This window comes from Macrobrachium rosenbergii, chromosome 55 (genome assembly GCF_040412425.1).
Source record: "Macrobrachium rosenbergii isolate ZJJX-2024 chromosome 55, ASM4041242v1, whole genome shotgun sequence".
NCBI classification, from domain to species: Eukaryota; Metazoa; Arthropoda; class Malacostraca; order Decapoda; family Palaemonidae; genus Macrobrachium; species Macrobrachium rosenbergii.
This window is the reverse complement of record NC_089795.1, coordinates 72875163-72895162: the sequence shown is the minus strand read 5'-3', so window position 1 is coordinate 72895162 and position 20000 is coordinate 72875163. Positions and strand designations below refer to the sequence as shown.

The following is a 20000-nucleotide window of genomic DNA, read 5'->3' as shown; positions in this document are numbered from 1 at the left end:
TATATTGAGAAACTTCAACCACTTACTCTACATCTCACTTTCGCATTTGCTTTGTTTTCGTTTTTGGTAATTGTTCAATAAATATGTGATGAGATATTTGAATAATTTTACAGAGACAATAGCTGACTTTTTCTATCTTTTGTAATCAAAACTGTTCTTCAATTTCAACTTGTGTTAAGGTTGGTGCTGAAAATCTGAAATCGCTAAATTTATCTTGTTTCCTTTTATTTGCAGAAGTAATCAAAAGTTTTATGAAAGCTTTAGTAACCATAAAGAAAACTTTATGCGGTGTTTCAAAAGCACACTTTTTCACATTTTTTCGACTTTGCAACGAACATTCAAATTACGTTACCGATATTTTTTTATTTTACATGAATTCGCTATATGATTAAACTCCTATGATTTTACAAGTAACAGTTATTCCCTTGAAGATCCCTTTCTTTCGAATAATATCTTCATCTTTACGGCATACTCAGTTTCTTCAGTCTTTCTAAAGGTTACCATATAAAGAGACAATGGATCAACAACGATCAACACTTAAAATGACACGGCTTTACTTTTCAAAACAACTGTTTGTTTCTTACTGTATAATCACTTGTTGGCTGCGTTTTTTGCTCGTTTTTTCCCCCTCTTTGTGAGTGTGGAGCGACCAGGTGTTATCCTTCCGGCTTTCATTGAGGATTTATGAGGTGGAATTGCTTCACCGACGTAGTCAATATTTTCTTTCAGGTCAATTATCCGAGGACTGATACACCATATAATGAAATTAACTCGCCCATACTATCCCACTGCTCGCTTATAAATAATAATAATAATAATAATAATAATAATAATAATAAATAATACGAAATTTGTTTACAAAGTTTATGGTCTTTCTAGCTTGCTCCAAACGAAAGCGTGAGCATAAGCTTTCTCCGAGTAAAATATCAACAATTAAGGCCTGTCCGCTACTACCTACAGTTACCGAGAAACCTAGTATTCAATATTATTTCAAATGCTTAGACGTATTATTGGTTACAAAGCGATTAAGCAATCAACCACATTACTCATACTGACGATAGAACTATTTTGTATTTTAATCGGTAAATATCTTTTGTTACCGACAAATTTCCACCGCATAGTGCCACATTTCGTTCACCAATCATGCATGATTAATTAGATCTAAATGGACTTCATGATCTCCGCTAATTAAATCATTAACAGACCATACCTCATCAGTAACTGAATAGAGAATTGTCCTACGAAAACCAAACGAATTTCTTTTTTCCGAATTCATTTCTACACGAGTGCGCCAGTCATGTAGTCCAAAATATATGAATGAATTTTGCAAGTGTATTTGAATAATCTGAATAATATTTTTGAAAAATTATGTAGATGACAACAGTGCGAGATCTCAGTATCCGCATTTTGAAGAACTTCAATATCGTTGATAATGACTTTTCCGGCCATGGGTGGACGAGAAGGGGAAGGAGTGGGCGCAATTTATGTATTGGTTCTCATATTTCTTTTTCATTTTCTCCTCATCGAGATTCGGTATTGGTTCTTATCTTCTATACCAATTTAATTTTCTCCCTAATAAGTATCGGCTTTCTGCCCTTCGAAATATTTCAGCCTGTGATTGAATCCCGGCCATGGCTTCTTATCGTTAATAAATTCAGTTTCTCATTAAGTCACCATGACCATGGGACAAAGACAACGATAAGTGTTAGAAAAGATCTGATACTTAACCTTAATATCATCTAATGCCATAAGGAAATTATATAACGAGGTACTGATGCTTTATATAAATGATTGTGCTTCCTTTTGTGTGTGTGTGTGTGTGTCTGAGAGAGAGAGAGAGAGAGAGAGAGAGAGAGAGAGAGAGAGAGAGAGAGAGAGAGAGAGAGAGAGAGAGAGAGATATTGTAACTCCACTTGTTCACTGTGCCTTTTTATCTGAGAAACTGATGAGTTGTAGAATTAGGAACCTTATTTTCCTATCTCATCTGACGACTTAATTTTTTTTTAGTAGTTTTTACCGGACAGAATTTTTTCATAATGACTTTTATTCGGGGACGTTCTCAGTCTAATATTAACCCTCCAGTCTATTCAACACTGAACTTTTTTCCCGCAAACCCTTATTATTATAACTTTCCTTGTCTTTGAGTTTATTTGAAGGACTGAAATTGTTGTATTACGCCAGAGGCTTGTACTTATTTCATCATTACTTAAGTACTTATGACAACGACAATACTAAAACTTTTTTAAGATACCAGAATGAGGTCAATTAATTATAATTTTCTTGGGAATAAAGTCACTTTCATGATTAGAAACCTACGCATTTAACACTCGCCCCTCAAGGAACTTTTGTAAGAAAAAACTATAATCGTCGGACTCCCATAAAGGAACACGTTAATTTTTTCAGAAATCATGAGACGTTCAGATAAGTCGTATTCTTTCTCACTTATTTTCTTCTTGTATGTTTAACCCCATATTAAGGAGCAGTGCGCATAGACGATCGCAATGATATTCGAGAAAATAATGATTGAAAAAGGAATAACGAATGCAGGATATAAATATAAAAAATAACTACGGAATAAACAAGCATAATGTTCGAATGACGAGACTACATAGAACTTTAGTGAAGGACTGTGAGTCTTTTTCAAGTTTAAAATTTGAGAGGTTAGCGGGAGCCTGTGGTGTTGCTTCTCTCTGAGGCCCCTCGCACTTGAGGCTCCTGTCTTGTTCTGGGAGTTGTTTTCAGGCTAACATTTCTCTGGCGCTTTCTTTACTTCCGTTATTTTTACCCCTTTTGACCATTCCTTTTTCCTTCCTTTGTTTCTTAATAAAAAAAATAAACAAAATTAGATAAATACATCTAAATTAGAAACAAGAACACAAGAGGAAAGAAGGGCATGGGGCTATCTACCTCAATCTAGAAAAGACCTGTTGAGACCCGAACTTATCACATTATAGTGCCTCCTCCCTAAATGAAAATGGTACAAAATGAAGAACAAAATTTATCTGCTCCTTTACTACTTTCATATATTTTCTAGATTTTATAGATGTTAAAATACATCCATACTTGCGTACCTCCCTTCACCTAAAGTGTTAACGTGGGAAATATGGTAAAACTCAAGGAATAGACTACTGTAGCCCCTTAACTGGATTATGACACAACCTTTGAACCACGTTTAGGCTGTAAACCAAGCATGGGCGTTTGGTAGAAATGTTCAAGAGTGGGAACGTTTCTTAACCTTTGTCTACGAACTGACATTTACATAAAGATATTCTTCTGTACGTTTTTCTTTGTTCGTACAAATTCTAAATATGTATTTTCCCCTCGAAAGGGTAAGGGTTACCTAAGGGCACAAAAAAAAAAAAATAATCAAAGCAAAACATAAATCTTGAGAAATGAATTGAGGTAAGATCCTAAATTAAAGCTGCACTTCATTACCTGGTAAAGGCATTAAACTTAATATATACACACATACACCATAAGCCTTTTCCACATGATCTTTAACGCTTGCATATCATCCTTCATGTATATATAGTAGAGCACAATAGGGAACAGGAACAAAGGAAGAGCACTTGAAGAGGGGAAAGGCGGAAAATGGAAGACATGAAAAATAAAATATAAAAGCCACAGCATTACATCTTCCGAGTATTTAATGTGAACGCTTATGTTCTTTATTGAGGCAAAGCTTTTTCGCTCTTTGTCTAAACGGTATGTTCAAAACTGCTTTAGCTTGGCCAGAGTTCTCTGACAAAACAGTTCAATGCAAAACGAAAAACAAGGGAAAATATGAAACACTTTAATAAACCAAAAGGAAAAGGCTGTTCTTGCTATAAGAAACGATAACCTTAGATCACTATTTGACGTTTCTTAACGGGGATCGAGGCTGTTATTGGACAGTACGATATAACACCCCATTTCTTTGATATACGGGACATAAATTATCCCTCACAAATAAAATAAATTATACAAATGAATCACGCACTGTTTTTAGCCGATAGATATTAGAATTATAATGAGTTTAGACATCTTGGAGTTTCAGACTTTCTTCTATAGATATTAGAATTTCAGTGACTTTAGATATCTTGGAAAGTTTAAGACTTAGGACTTTCTATCTGAAGTTTTTCCAAGGAATACGAACGCTTTAGACTTTATTTTGGAGAAAAAAAAATCGTTAATTTTCATTTCCTTACTGGTCTGATACACATGTAGATATCTAGTGCTTTTCACAAACTTATCAAGGAACCGTGAAACGTTTTTCCCATTTTCTTTCAATTAGGCGATGCATATAAGTAATTAAATCGTTATTTATTTTTGGAGTTCGTCCCAACAATACACAGCAACATCTTGTAATAAAACTAATGAAATGCAGGCTTAAAAATATGGATAAACCACATTGTTTGTGAATATTCAGGTTTGAAACATTCATCTTCTAAATTGTAAGTCTGTTGAAGTGTAAAGTCATTGGCCAAGATTCAAGTGCAAGCACAAAACTATGATTCACGACTATTGTGAATTTTCATGACGCGGTTTTACATATCTTGGTATGTCACTTCCCAAAAATCCTCACGGTTTCAAGATGTTCAAAAAAAAGCTGGCCCTGGTAAAATGATGAGCGCAAATACATTTTAATGGTCTAATGAGGTATTTTACATGAAAAAGTGTCATGGGCAGAGGAACATAATTAGTGTAAACAGCCTATTCGCGAAAAAAGGTCAAATAAAACAGAAGTCTAACCACCACGAAAAAGTAGAAATCTAACTTCTTGGAAAAACAAATAAACTAGAAATCTAACTTCCAGCAGAAAAAAATAGAAATCTCACTTCCAGAAGAAAAAATAAAAATATAATTTCAGAAAAAAAATAGAATTCTAACCTCCAGCAAAAAAATAAACTAGAAATCTATCTTCCAGTAAAAACTAGGAGGCTAACCTCCAGCAAAAGACAAAAAAAAAGAAAGAAAATAAACTAGATGTCTACCCTTCCGCAAAAAAAAAAAAAAAAAAACGAAAATCTAACTTAAAAAAAAACATGTCACGGCCGATATTCCAACATAGGAAGCCAAATGCACCTCCTGTTCATGCGAGTTTTTTTTTAAACTCTTCTCTCATCAAATATACAGATGGCTGCCTAGTGTCTCACACTCGACCTTTAAAGTGGATGTGTGTTTTGAGGTGATGCCGGACCCTTCTGAACACTTGGAAACGCAGTAATCGCGGATCGGGATTTTTAGGCACTGTGAGAACGGCGTTAATCGCGGATCCCGATTTTTAAGTCCTGAATAACACCTTAGTCACGTCTCTGAATTCTGTGCGCTCTGAGATAAGCGCTAAGGGCGGACCCGGAAATATACTTCCTGGAAATCGTAGTCTGGGATTTATGATGCATTATTAATCAGCGTTATTCAGTGTTATTTTAGTAAGAGGCAAATTTCACCTAATCCTTTGTGTGTATATATATGCGTGATATAATACATATTGTGTGTATATATATATGCGTGTTTATATATATATACATATTATAATATATATATATATATATATATATATATATATATATATATATATATATATATATATATATATATATTATATAATATATGTATATATATAATGAGAAAAATTATCTAAGAAAGATAGTATGACACTGTACAATTATAGTTATTGCATCATTTGCCATAGAAAAAAGCCAGCAGGGGTTAGTTTCTTGTCTAATACCAGTTTTAAGCACAGTAATGTCGCTGAGAAGACTCCAGAAAAACTCATTTTTGGCGCTAAAACAACCATCTGATAATTCTAAATTCTCTAAATTTGGAAGCATTTAAGTCTCTGGTCATTGAGACCGACATTTTTTTGAGAGCATGGAAAGAGAAAGGCATCACAATACACGCTTTTGGCCGGTTCAGCTTGTCGTACTTCCGTGTATGAACAGCCATTCTCTCGGATGAAGACAAATAAACGGAAGTACTAACCAATACTACTGATAAACACTTGGATACATCCATATTTGCTCTGCTGCTAAATGTACAGAAACAAATCGAAAGAAAATGCTAGAGTGAATGGAAAACGCAATAAAAGATGCAAGTATTATGACATTTTTAGTTTTCTGTAGAAGAAACCATTGGGATGGCTATTTGTCTGTCCGTCCGCACTTTTTCTGTCCGCCCTCGGATCTTTAAAGCTTGCGAGGTCCAGAGCTGTCGCCGGTACGCATTTTCCCGAGATGTAACCGCGTACTGCACCAGCCCGGAACTTTCCCTGAAAAAAGAGGGCGCTATATCTTAAAAACTAACCATGGGATTTTCTCGAAAATAATCTCATTACGTTTCCCACACCCAAATTGCAATAAACGTACACAACAACTTGAATAACCTAACCTAACCAACCTAACCTAGGGGCATGGCAAAAAAAAAATCGGGGCTGGTGCAATATGCCGCCGGGACCCTCAGGCCATCCTCGCTTCAAAACAAAAATCCCCATGACGCACAGAGACTCTCAGGAAACACAGATCCAGCGCTCCTGATTCAAGCGATATTTTATGCATTTTTCAGAAGATATTTTATATCCTTGGCAGAACTGTAATTACAAAGAAGAATTAGAGGAATTTATTTCTGGTAAGAGAAATTCATTTCTCGGTATAATGGGGTTCGGATTCCACAATAAGTTGTAGGTCCCGTTGCTAGGTAACCAATTGGTTCTTAGCCACGTAAAATAAGTCTAATCCTTCGGGCCAGCCCTAGGAGAGCTGTTGATCAGCTCAGTGGTCTGGTTAAACTAAGGTATACTTAACTGAATGTATGTAAGGCATTGCAAGCTTTCTAACCATATGTATTTGAAACCTCTTCCTAATTTGTATATAGAATTGTTAACCATTCTTCAGGTGTGAGAAAACATCTGACTGTATATAGACGTCCCGCTGTTTTCCTCTAATGTCAAATTCTACTTTTCCGCTCGCAAGAGTTCTTGACCTGTCAGAGATTTTGTGTCAATAAATTAGAATACTTTGAACTTGTCTCATACTCGCCGTCTTGTTATAAGCTACTGAGGCTAGAAGGCTGCAAATTGGTATGTTGATCATCCATCCTCCAATCATCAAACATATCAAATTGCAGGCCTCTAGCCTCAGTAGTTTTTATTTTACTTAAGGTTAAAGTTAGCCATGGTCGTGCGTCCAACAACATAGGCCACCACCGGGCCGTGGGTGAAAGTTTCATGGACCGCGGCTGAGTTTCATGGGTGGTGGCTGAGCGTATATACAGCATTATACGCTGTATAGAAACTCGATTGCACCGAAGAAACTTCGGCGCATTTTTTACTTGTTCTGCAATTACGAACTATTTGTCCTAACATACTGAGCTCGTAAGTTTCAGAACTCAAATGGAATTCTTAATAAACTGTTGCCCAAGATTAATGTAAATACATACACCCTTTGTTATTAGTATTGCTACTTATTAAGCAAAATGAATTTGCATGCTTAAGATCACGCCATGTCAAATAATGTTTTCCTACTTAATCATCTACTAACGGTGTAAACTTCAGTAACGCAATATATCAAGTACATCTGTTGCCATCGAGATCGTAAATAGAATAATGCTCTTGGCATTTATTATTAGTCATTATTTGCATGTATTAGGGACGGAGGAAATAAAGTTAATTCTAGAAATTAAACAGCAAGAGGAATAATCAAATGTACGGAGTGAATTCTGCATTTATGTATTATTGAAGCTGTCTGTTGAATATTTTTTTCCTTATTTGATCCTTAGTTTCATTTATTCATTTTTTGCTTCACTTCAACTTTGTATGTGTTGATTTCGTTTCTCTTTTCCCGTGTGGGAGATCTAGCCTACGGTAACTTGCCCAAAAAGTTATTGAAATATATTTAAACTGGAGCATATAATGAATAATAATAATAATAATAATAATAATAATAATAATAATAATAATAATAATAATAGCCATTATTTTCAATACTACCTGCCCTCAGAGAAGGCCTCCTCCCTAATAATAATAATAATAATAATAATAATAATAATAATAATAATAATAATAATAATAATAATATTATTATTATTATTATTATTATTATAATTATTATTATTAATGAGGATAAAAAGAGGAAGAAGAGGTAGAAAAGAAGAAGAGCTACAACAACAAAAACAACAACAACAAGAACACTCAGAGCTATTGGAAAATGCATATGAGATATTACACAAGGATGGAGCTCGTAATTTAATTATGGTAATGGAAAATTCGGCGAGTTGTTAGGGTAAATCTGCAGACTCCCAAAGAGAAAAGGAGTCTTGGCATAAGGGAGAGAGAGAGAGAGAGAGAGAGAGAGAGAGAGAGAGAGAGAGAGAGAGAGAGAGAGAGAGAGAAACAAAATAAGATTAGAGAGGAGAGAGAGAGCAGTAAAAATAAATTAAAGCTTCTCCCATCTTTCACGAGTGTGATGAGGGAAACAAAATAAGATTACTTTTAGGAGGAAGAGAGAGCAGTAAGAAAAATAAATTAAAGTTGCAAATATCCATCAAATAAAACTGCAAAGGAAAGCGCAGTTCGTGATCAATTCTAATTACGCAGCAGCGGAAGTGATAATACACTTTATATAAATTCGAAGTTGGTATACTAATAAAATTGAATATTACATTTACACCAAGCTCATATTATACACAGCTAACACCCAAATATATATATATATATATATATATATATATATATATATATATATATATATATATATATATATATATATATATTCAGCGTAAAACGGAAAAATTCAATAAGAAAAAGGTAAAAGAGAGGAGATATTCAATAGTGAATTTATGATTTTCTCATCATAAATTCTGAAGGCGGTCCTTCACTGAAAGCGTACAACTTCTGCTCTTTCCTATTTTCGAAATTGAGTGTCCAACGATGTGGAAGTTTGCTAAAAAAATTTGAGAGATATTTTAGTTTCCACTCGCCTTTAGTAAATAATAATAATAATAATAATAATAATAATAATAATAATAATAATAATAATAATAATAATAATGAACTGAACTCACCGTTGCCGGAAGTTATTACATCACATGGTAAGAGAAACCCCTGGAATCTCATTAAGCTTGAGAAGAGATCTGCTTCACTTGACGAGTTAAAAAAAAAAAAAAAATTTTTAACATGAAACCAGTAGCACAGAAAAAACTTAGCTGTGCATTATATAACTATTTCACGGATCAAATGACATACGAAAAATCGAAGTGAACAGCAATGATAAGCATTGATAAAACTTACCATTAAAAGCTATTTTATTATGAAAACTATATTTTACCGTTGAAAACCAATGAAGTTTCTACAACATAATCAACGATAATTCTGTTCCCCTCTTCCAGTTTCTACATATATCCATAAATTTCTCTTACATTTTCCTTGTTATCTAAACATAATAGGAAGTGTGGTTTGAGAAAATGTCAGTTTATCAAGAAGAAACTTTGTTTTTCCAAGAAACTACTCCGTCAAAAATCCTACCCACCTAATTCTAAATCTACCGTCTATTTCTAAATACACATTTTTCCTCGTCAAAGAATGCTTTGGCTTACAAAGAATTCAGATGGGAGTGATGATTAAACCACCACAAAGAGACAACAAAAAGTATGCGGATACTTGAGAGAGAGAAAAAAGACGACTTTAGTGGTTGTAAAAAAAGAAAAGAATGAAAAAAATTTTTAAAAACTTTGGTAGTTGAGACAAGACGTCATAAAGTTTCAGGACTCTGTGGTATAACAGTATAAAAAAAATGTGGACTTAAGAGAAACAGAACGACAAAAACTTGAGGACTTGCATAGTACAAAGACTTTGTAAATAAAAAATAATGCAAATATACATATGAAATATTTGAGACAATGTTTTTACTTTTAAAACTAATTACTTTGTAGATATCTAAAGAAGGATGAATACGAAAAATTGTCGATGTTAAATTATGAGCGTGACAGCGAGTAAAAATAAATAAAACACCAAAAGAAGTACGGATCCCTTTTGAGGAGAGGTATATAAAACAAAATACAGCATGAAAACCATTTATCATAATTTAAATGCTTACACGTAGCTGTTACCTGTAAGGAAATTAAATTGCCCTCAGGAAGTAGATCACTGTGACACTGTCGAAGCAGTGTTCAAGCTTGATCTTATATCAAAAGATGAAACTTGCAAACTGATTATTACTGTTACTGTTATTTGTTTTTACATCACAGTCATTAGTGAGCTATCTAAATTCATAAGGTTAAATATTGTTACCCTGTTTCTGCAGCAAGAAAAGCAAATTTACTTCATTATACTTTACGAAAACTGTTCAACAATTACATTTACCACTACCTTATAATTTTATACTTGTATAAAAATGGGTGTGGCCACCAGCATGTCTTTATCTTCTGCCAATTTTTTAAGGTAACTTCTACTTTCATTCTCTATATTTTCATTTTCATTTCTAAAATTACTTTCTCTACTAAACCATGGATTAGCCATAAATGGTCTCTGGTTCTACAATAATCTGTTGTCTTTACTGCGCTAAAAACTGCAAAAGAGTGCAGCAAACTTTAAATCCGAACAACAACAGCCTCAGAAATATAATGTTTATCGTAGAGCCTGGCTTCATGTAATTCACGTCTTCCGTTTTCTTCTGAGTCCCTACCATCTTTAATGATGCCAATTTTAGTTCCTTATTTTCTTGGAACTCTTCACTGCATTACTGGTCATTATCTAACCAGGGTGCATCTTCCAGAAGCCGCTTTCCCAAGAAATTTAAACTTGTCGTGACGTCACCTACATCTTGTCACGTAACGGTTGGACTACCAAATATCACCACCATTTTGATCTGGGAGACAGGAGGCAATGATATTTTGTTTATGTGTTAGTGACGCCTACAATGAATGTTTACTAGATCATGGGCCCAAAAATCTACCTTAAGTGAACCAGCTATAGTTGTCTAATTATCGGAAGGTTTTGCATTGTATATTTATACTTTGTGCGTGTTAATAGTGGAAATATTAGTAATAAGCATAAAATTACAGTGTCGAATTATAACTGTTTATGTAAATAACTCGATCACTATGGAAACAGGATTATGAGCATCAAAGGACACCAGAGATATAATGTCAGGCAACATGATTAAGTAACTCCAAAAAGTGGAGAGAGAGAGAGAGAGAGAGAGAGAGAGAGAGAGAGAGAGAGAGAGAGAATACACAAAATGGACGCAGACATAAAAGAAACCAAAGTTGGTATATGAATAGCATGGCAATCATTAGGAGTCCTTTTATGAAGCGACTTCTCTTTATGAGCCAGTCAGGAACCCGGAGCAAAGATCTGAAGTTGGACTTCAGGAAAATGCATCAGGCTATTCAGCAGAGTAATCAACTCATTGATTTTTCCTTATTCGCTTTTGTAGGGTCTACTAATGCTGGCTGTTAAGATAACATTTTAGTGTTAACTTTCTCAGCGTCTCACGGCGACGTCCGATGACATAAACAAGTCAATCATATGACTGCACACTTTTCTGGTTTGTAATATGTTTTCCAGCCTTATAAATTCATTGGTTTTCTTGTGATTCATCCTTTTTCGAGGAAGCATGTCTTCTTTAAGCTAGTGTATGTAGAAACGTTCCAGGTATAAATTTATTGTTTTCACCATGGTGATCACTCTCTGTAAGATTTTTGTAGACTATGTTGCTGCTTCTGACATTTGTAATTCCAATTGAGGGTACAGTACAGATGGATTTGCATCAGCTTTCTTTCCTAATTTATAGCATTCAATTTATTTCTCTTAACTGTGGTTTCATGGTGTCAATAAAATTTTATCTGTGGTTTCGTGGTATCAATAAAATTTTACCTGTGGTTTCATGGTGCCAATAAAATTATATCAGATTTATTTCTCTCGTCTTTTCTGAGTTTAATAAAATCCCTATTCCTGACGTTTTTTCATTTTACTTGCCAAACCTGTGACCGCTATTTTAATTTCCCTGAGTTTTAATTTCCTTCTCAATCTTCTCTCTGATCTCCGGTCTATTTCATCTGAGGATATCTATGCCGATCTGAACTGCGTTCTTGTTAAGACCACACAGAGCATATGACACTTTTCGTGTCTCTGAATTTACCTGTTACTCCTTCGCACTTATTTCTGATTTTTAAGACCTTTAAATTTCCAATATTTTTCAATAATTCGGTAAAATAGGAAAATTTTGTGTCATAATATAATCTTATAAGCGTCCTCTTAGAAGAATTTAAGTACAAGCATACAGTAGCTAGTGTTCTTCCTAGTAAGTGTGCTTGAATACAATCTCGATTCAATTTCAGCTAGTGTTCTTCCTAGTAAGTCTATTAGTATGAATGTTTTTTTCTGTGCTTGAATACAATCTCGATTCAATTTCAGCTAGTGTTCTTCCTATTAAGTCTATTAGCTAGTGTTCTTCCCAGTAAGTCTATTAGAATGAATATATATTTCTGTACTTGAATACAATCTTGATTCAATTTCAGCTAGTGTTCTTCCTTGTAAGTCTATTAGTATGAATATTTTTCTGTACTTGAGTACAATCTCAATTCAATTTCAGCTAGTGTTCTTCCTAGTAAGTCTATTAGTATGAATATTTTTCTGTACTTGAATACAATCTCAATTCAATTTCAGCTAGTGTTCTTCCTAGTAAGTCTATTAGTATGAATATTTTTCTATACTTGAATACAATCTCAATTCAATTTCAGCTAGTGTTCTTCCTAGTAAGGCTATTAACATGCAGATTTTTTCTGTGCATGAATACAATCTCGATTAAACTTCTGTATACTCATCATCTCAAAAATAAAAGTACAACTCTCTTTCTGTTGATTTTAAGCTTTTACCTTTTACTTAAAACCTTAATTTGCCCAAGCCTGAATGGAAAAACAAGGGAAAATTTCTCTCTGTCTGTCCCTATATGTTATGATTTTCCAAGTGTGTGCTTAACGAATGGTTTTCGCTATTCCTTTCGTATAATTCTAATTTTTTTTTCAATTTTAGGTCTTGGTTCCTTTTCGCAACGTTTCTCCTCACCTCTTTTAGTAGTGATTTACTTCCTCCTTTTGTAATGATAATCGTATCCGTTCTTGTAACGCTTTTAGCGACCTCTGTCAAAATGTTTAATTCACTGGTTAAATGATCCACCATTATAACGACTTAATCCAAATTCTGAATAGAAATAAGCAGTCATTCATAAGGACGAATTTAATGTAAAAAATTAATATTGAAACCAAATGCATCCAAATCTTCGCTGAGCTAAAAATAAGAAAACAAGAAATATGAGAAGACGAGGATTGACACCGATATATCTCACTCTTTAGAGGATAAAAACCGTCCTCTTGAACTGAAAGGGATTGTAAGGTCACGGAAAGAAATCGATGTCTTCCAGACTTTCAAAGTCTTATTTGGGTCTGTCCTAGTAAAAAGCGCTCCGATAAAAACTCTCTCTCTCTCTCTCTCTCAGTAAGTGACGTGAGCTGAATGAATGAGGGATCAACATGATCGATTGACGAGTAGGTAAAGAAAAGCAACACCTCTGCCAAGTCACGTGGTCGTGGTAGAGGGCGGCGTGCGGCCACGAGTAATCATGAAAGGTTTTAATTAGATTTGAAAATTGGGGTCACAGCCACTATGGACACCCTCTTTTAAAAAAAGACAAACAGAATGACTTCTTCTGTGGAATGATTTACACTCGACAGCATCGACAAGAGCGGAAAAGGGAGAGTGCAGATGTCTTTACGGCATGGCAAGGACAAATTATATTTTACAATACTCAATGCTTTTCAAGAGAAAAAATTATATGGTCCTAAAACTTTCTAAAATTATCTTTACTACAATCTTAAATGCCTGTCAAACTGTAAAATAATATCATGGTCCTCAAAATTCCTTACATTTTCTTTCCTACAATCATCAATACTCTTCAAATCCAAATTGGCATTATGGTCTCAGTTCTATGCAAAAAATTATTTCTGCTTGAATATTCAATATCCATCAAATAAAAAAGTAAAACTGTCTCAACTTTTCCTAAAATTATCGCTACTGAAATATTTAATTATCCATCAAACATTCAAACAGTATGGTCCTCACTCTTTGTAAAATTATCTTTACACCAAAATGATTAGTACCAAATCGTAAAACATCATCATGGTCCCGACTCTTCCACGAATGATTTATCCAGCTATAATTACTATTTTTTATTCGGAAATAATACCATGGTCCTCACTATTTGTGAAATTCTTTCTCCTATAGCATTAAATATCCATCATACTGAAAAAGGTCAAATGGCCCCAACTCTTACTAAAATCATCTTTGCTACCATAACAATATTTATCAAAATCGACAAATATAATCGTGGCCACCAAAATCTTCATAAAATGATTTCTCCTATAATATTCTGTATTCACTAAATCAGAACACATATTGTTCCAGTTCTTCCTTAATTTGTACAACATAGAATATCTACAAAGCAGAACTTAATACTCCCCATTTTTACTAGATACCTCTCCTAATATATATATATAACATAGTGCCTCCCAGTTTTCTTTAACACTGCCCCTTCTACAATATTCAATATTCAGTTGACTCTTTCTTAAGATATTTCTCTTACATGGTTCAACGGCTCTTTCTTAAATAATTACTCTTACTTTATTCAACATCTACCAAATCCTAAAGTATAACTCTATCCCCACTCTTCCAAATAATAACTATTCTTTACCATCTCTCCCCCACAGAGAACAACGCCACGCTCTACTGCTACTCCAACGGCACTTGGTCCAAAAAGTCTTCGTATAAGTTCTGTCTAAAGGCGCTGACCAACACTTCGGAGACGACGGAGTCGACCGTCAGCACGATCAGCACTATTTTCTACATCGGGAATTCGCTTAGCTTAATTGCTGTCACTCTCGCCTTGTGGATTTTCATTTCATTCCAGTAAGTGCCGCAGTCATTGGTTTGAGAGTGCCTTTAAACATTTTTGGGAGTTTCTTTGAATATCTTTTAAAGTCAAGGATAACAAAATAAATGATAATTAATAGAGAAATAATTGGCTAAAGATAGGGAGAAATGATAACTATAATAAATTTAGGAAATATCTGAATTGTCATTTGGTGTTTCTGTAAGCAAGGTATACAAAAACAAACAAGAATTAACTAAAGATAAGAGGAAAAGAAATCTGTAATGTCAAAACTGAAATGTTATATGATGCTTTTGTAAGCAAAGCACAACAAAACAATCAAGAATGAAGGCTCAAAACGCTGGAATGATTTAGAAGCAAGTTCGTTAAAAGTAAAACGAACATTCATTTTAAAAAGAGTGGGAATACTGTCTGGGTTTGAGTAAGATGTATATGAAATGTCAGAGGACAAAATATTTCTTCCATTAAAGTTATTGTTAATTATGCTATTTCACACACTGTTATTCCTCCAGAGTATAGTCGAAAAAATACATTTTTACAAATCTGTGAAAGTTATGCTTTGCTGATTATATTCTTACTGGCAATCGATCAAGGAAATTTATCTTACAAAGTTCTCAGTGACAGTTAAAAGAAAACTAGGTTCGTAGGTCTCTCTCTCTCTCTCTCTCTCTCTCTCTCTCTCTCTCTCTCTCTCTCTCTCTATCATTTAACAATTTGGACAAGGAAATGAAAAATATTCCATACCATTCCCATGTTTGCTTTTACATCTACGTAACTATTTCGACCATGCACACTCAATAATGAACATATTCAGGCATGTACAGTATAAATGACACATATTGTTTCTATTGATTTTCATATTTAGAAATAAATTTGCAAACAATTCAGTTCCGTTATTTATTGTCAGTTTAAATGCAAATTTTAATAATAATAATAATAATAATAATAATAATAATAATAATAATAATAAATAATAATAATAAATAATAATAATAATAATAATAATAATAATAATAATAATAAAAATGTATATAATCAGGCTATTTGCCATAAAGGGTTGGTGGTTTCAAATAATCATTACTGCATTCACGATACCTGTCCGTTTTCTTAGTTTCATAACCTCTCCATACAATTATAAAAACCCTCGACATATTACGTTATTGCCATACAAATGGCAAATCATTATTACGTCTGTCTGCACACTATCCCACTTCATGAACATACAAGGGCTAACTCTTAAACTATCACATTTTGATCGGTCTATCTTTTCCCCCCGTCTCTTTCCATTGCCAAAACACCTCAAAATACCTTGATTAATCTGTTCAACTTTGAGCCACTTTTGCTGCATCGTAATATCTTATTCCTCATTTCCCACAAACAAAATGTATGCAATCGAGTTCAACATCTCCCAGAAATTATCTTTCATTCTGACTGAACGACAAAGATTCACTTCTTCACACAAGAGTTGATTTGATAATCCCTTCAGACATTAGTCATCCTTTATTTATTAATATCATTTATTGCTACCATTATTATTCATAATCAACACATTCATTTGGAACAAGCACTAATGGTCACTGACTGGCAAAGCAAGAGTCCACATATATGTGTTAAAAAGAGAAAATACATTTAAAGAACAGAACCCCTTTTCTGTTCCATGTTCCTCACGTAATAGCAATACCATTAGGACTAAAATATAATAATCGTGCTTTTTAATATTAGCCATAATGATCACGAAGTTACTTTGTTATTGATTTTATCGGATAATGAACTGTTAATGAGCAACCAATAATCCCATAAACATGATATAATGACTACTTAAAAATACATTACAATCAAATTACGGGAATGGAAAAAAAAAAAACATTTGAACCTAGATTGGCCTCCACGCACACACGGCCCGGGTATGGAAATGGGAGGACCGTGGGCGCAATGCATTTGCATATCCAAACCATGCAATGTAGAGAGCGGGGAAAGTCTTTGATGACGCTCTCCGTAAGTTAAAGGAAGGCTTTGGAACTGAACCTCTCCCTTTATTGGTCTCTGCAATGCGCTTTATAAACGGAGGAAAAATTTTTCAATTCGAAACAAAGCTCTTAATTTCGAACCTGAACTATGTATTCCGCCATATAATGTTCAATATCTCTTCTGAAAAGTTGACAACGGTAAGCTTGCAGTTGCACAGACTCAGGCAAAAGGAAGTAAAAGATATTGGCTGTGCATACGAGATGAGAGAACCGAATACGAAGAGATTATTGGAAACCAATCACATTGACGGCAGTCTGCTAAAACGGAATATCTGCCGATGTTGACGAGACATTTAGTTTTGTCTGGGAGGCTGGATGATGCATTGAAAAATTCCCTACTTCCGGTACCAAAGCACTGCTGAGCAGTACTACGTTACTGTATACATTAAATGGATGCTGATAACATCATCAAAGTCGGAAATAATGTCACAACAAAGGTCCCAATACACAAGATTGTGGGACACTAAATTCACGAAATACACCATCAACAATAACCCTTGGATGCCAGTTACTAAATCAATTACGTACGTCAAAAAACTGTTCTAAAATTAAATTTGCCCGTAAGTCCTTGTCGTTATGCAAGGGGACAGAACAAAACCAGTCACTTTTTTAAAAGTGAGGGTAATATTAGGCAGGGATTCACAAAGGAGAGAAATAAAATAAAGAAGACTAGAAAAAGCGGGTTGCTCAATTTACTGACATGTTGAAACCCTCCTCAAAAGCCTGAAAAATGAAATATTACTTATGATGCTACCATAATTATTAGTTTTATTATTACCTGCGATAATAATAGCAGCTTCTTTTGTTATAAAACAGAATATGCAGAATTACAGTAATTGGTTCTGACAGAATTAGCTTCTGTTATATTCCTGGATATTCACTCATTTGTGCAATATTTAACATGCAGTGCTTATATTGTAATGCGTGAGTTTTCCAGTGTTGGTTTATCTAAAAGCTGAAAGATAATTCTCACAATACTGCAACTGTTGACGGAGGTTTTGCAACATACCACGGAAGGGCAAATGTCAGACGGAGGGCTCTTATTTTAAAATATAATATATACATATATAGCTATTTTAACGATTCTCGGTAATTGTGAAAACATTTTTTTTAAAGCATACGAAAGAGAATTTTTCCATGAACCCTGTAGGAGAATGACTCAGAACTCTCATATTGTTAACAAAGTAGATATATCTAAGGTAATCTAAATGTCTCTGAGATGCAATGTCAGTCCATTATATCCAACACGCTTTTATGTTTATCTTTCCAGGGACCTGAGATGTTTGAGAAATACAATCCACACGAACCTACTCTTCACATACCTCTTGCACAATCTCTTCTGGATTGTTTACGCTTCAGTACAAGTAAGTGGGAGATTATAAAAAATTGATGATTTGTGACAGTTGTGTGTTTTTTGTATTAACAGTTGTGTGTTTTTTGTATCTTTAATACATTTCCTGATAAACATATTATCAACGATGGATGCCCTAATGCAGGTGTGTTTACTCAAGTCCCATAATATAAGTTATATCTCAAGCTTACCACAAAATAAATATATACAGTAATCCCTCAATCATCCACACATCTGTCTACACTGCGTCTTTGACCGTGCTTTTCTCACTGCGTATGTATCTATATCTTTAACTGCATCACATGACAAACTGGGAAATAAAGCACATAAGTGCAGATCACCAGGAACGCAAAAAATGCACCTGCTCTGCCAGGCGAACTAGCTGAATATTATATGTATGAAGAGTATAATGATTATAATGAATAAGTTAGCTGTATACCTCTGTATAAAACTAAAAAGGCATAGGTTCCAAACCTGGCACGGGCAGATGCACTTAAAATGCACAATTACTTCTGTGTATACGGTACTGTCAAGGTAGATAAACTATAGGGCAGTGGTTCTCAACCTTTTTATTAACACGCCCTCTAAGTGCTGGTCCTTCCCCTCCACGCCCCCTATCTATGAGTAAAATTCTCCCAGATTAGGAGGAAAATAAATTGGACAGGGGGAGGTAAATATAATTACAAAATAATGGTAAGCCCTAGTCTAACTAGAGTGGTAGACTATAGGAAACTAACGTTAAAAAGGCAATACTTTTTAATTTTTTTATAAACGTCTGGATATTAGTTCCTCACTTTGTTAAGAAAATAACGAATATAATTCTAGAATTTTTAAATTTTCCTAGGCCTTGCGTCCCCGCTGGAAATTGCTGGCGCCCCAAGGTTGAGAACCAACTATTATCTGTACAATGCCTAGAAGGATACAAAAGAATTTATGAATTTGTGACAAAACTATTACATATATATATATATATATATATATATATATATATATATATATATATATATATATATATATATATAATTTATATATACATATGTACTGTACATACGTGTGTCTGACATAAATTAATGTGAAAAGGGTGAAGAAGTTAAAATAAGCTGTTGAAAGACATGTAGAGGATGACAAAAGTGCAAAATCTCAAGGTGTAAAAAGGAAGGAAGAGACGGACGTAGAACGTGCTAGATAAATGGGGTGGAAGAGGTAATGAAACGGAACAAATTTAATATCCCAAAAGTGAGGAAGTTTGCGCAGGACAAAGGTTAATAGCGGAATGTGTAGTGAGGGCTTCAAAGAGATACCGATAAGCAGTCTGTCTGAGCACAGAAAGCAAGCAACGCCGTTGAAGTTTTCTGCACCGGGAAAGCATAATTTTTTTTAAAAACAACATTGGTGGAAATGAATTAATGATGATAATAGATATACACAGGCACACACAATAAATATATACCTTTTAGGAAGATTGTTTCTCTTACGCAATTTCTACTGATTGCCAGGGGACACGTGGCATCTAATACCTTATGGCAACACATTTCCAATTTCCTACATTTCTTATCTTCAAGAGTAAAAGGAATTGTGAAAATCACTGTTACTTTGTTCAGTTTCTTTGATGCCAACAGCTGTTTCAGCCATTAATTCATGGCTATCATCAGGGCTATAACTGTTCTACAGCGGAAATATGCTCTAACACATAGGTGAGTA

The 20000-nt window shown here is 34.2% G+C and overlaps 1 pseudogene; it reads left to right on the top strand.

Moving 5' to 3' along the window:
- LOC136835832 (diuretic hormone receptor-like) overlaps positions 1 to 20000 on the top strand; it is a 192675-nt pseudogene that overhangs the window by 126514 nt on the left and 46161 nt on the right.